The following is a 1830-nucleotide window of genomic DNA, read 5'->3' as shown; positions in this document are numbered from 1 at the left end:
GTGTGACATACCTAAAACCACCACAGTTTGCAAAGAAATATCCAATCAGCCCACTTCTTTCCACTTCTACTGCCATCACCCTGATCCAGGCAACCATTGTCTCTAGGCTCAAACAAACAAACAACCACTTCACTCTTCTTTCCCTGGCCTCCAATCCATTCTCCCCACTGCAGCTAGAGTAAGCTCTTAAAAATGTAAGTCAGATCATATCATTTCCCCATTTCTCATTTTACTTTCTTATCATGGCCTAAAAGGTCATACAAGATCTGGCCTGCACCTGTCATCTGACCTAATTTCTTATCATTCCCTCAGCATAATGTTCCAGCAACACTAGCGTCCCTATCATTCTGTAAGCATGTCAAGCTTATTGCACCTCATCATTTTTGCCTTTGTTATCCTTTGGCTAGAATGCTCTCCCCATCCTTACCTGCTCCCTGACTGCTCCTTGAGGTTTTCTTTCCTGTCCTTCAGGTCTTCACTGAGAGGCCATTTTCAATGTTACTGTCTATAATAGCCTCCCTTTGTATCCTCCACCCACCGCCAGTCACAGCTAACGTGAAGTCATTAGCACCAGTACAGGGTTACTGGTTGTTAGAATAGTGACATATCTCTGTTCTGGTTGGTAAATACGTCTTCAGGTCCCCCAAGAGGGCCTCCACAACACTGACCATTACCCTTCCCCTAGAACTCCCCCACCAACACACACACACACACACACACACACTTACACACACACTTTGTCATGATCCAGCAACTAAGGGGTGATTGCCTTCCATGACAGGCTTTCCAGGAGTCTTCCCAGTCCAGACTGTACCCCAGTCCATTGTGACTGAGAATGTGCTAGACAGGTTGTTAAGGACTCCATCATCCCTGCCTTCACATCACTCTTCACCCTATGGAACTATTTTGTTTGTCTTTTTGTTTACTTGCAGGTGGCCTGCCTTCCCTCACTAGCATGTGAACTTGAGGAGGGCACAGACCTTGACTAATTTGTCGTCTACCTTCTCTTCAACGTCTAGAACAGTTTCTGGCACAGTAGGTGCTCAAAACTTTGGAAAGAATTGGGGCGCCTGGGTGGCACAGCGGTTAAGCGTCTGCCTTCGGCTCAGGGCGTGATCCCGGCGTTATGGGATCGAGCCCCACATCAGGCTCCTCCGCTATGAGCCTGCTTCTTCCTCTCCCACTCCCCCTGCTTGTGTTCTCTCTCGTTGGCTGTCTCTATCTCTGTCGAATAAATTAAAAAAAAAAAAAAAAAAAACTTTGGAAAGAATAAACAAATGGCAGAAAATGGGGCATAAAGAGGCAGGAAGAGCAGGACTGGAGGGTGAGTTGGGGAGTAGAGGAGAGATGCCATGTCCTTCTCCTCTGACCCAGTTAATTTATTAACTTACTAATTTATTTATTGAATAAATTAGACAATATATGAATATCCTTTCCAATTTGTTCTACCCTGTGAGAACTTAGAGCAGTCATTCTTAACTCTTTTGGAAGGGACTCAGCTAACTGTGAGACTCTGACGAATGCAGTAACCTTGCCCTGGGTTCATATATATACAAAACACGCCAGCTTTCAGTGGTTTCACACGTCCATCCCCAAAGCCCTTGGTGACCAAGGCTAGATATTAAGAATCCTTGTCAAAAAGAAAAATGAAAACTCTTTGAATAGTTAATGATCTCCAATCAGTTGCTTTGAGAGTTCTACTGTATGTGGAAATATTGCTCTGGGCTTTTGCACCTACTCTTTTGTTTGAAACACTTTTTTCCCACAACATCTCTATTCCCTATTTGTGATATAACCAAATCCTACTTGCTCCTTCAGGCATAAGTTTGG

Source organism: Ursus maritimus, unplaced genomic scaffold (genome assembly GCF_017311325.1).
Source record: "Ursus maritimus isolate PB19 unplaced genomic scaffold, ASM1731132v1 scaffold_3, whole genome shotgun sequence".
NCBI lineage: Eukaryota > Metazoa > Chordata > Mammalia > Carnivora > Ursidae > Ursus > Ursus maritimus.
Note: the sequence above shows the minus strand (reverse complement) of the source record.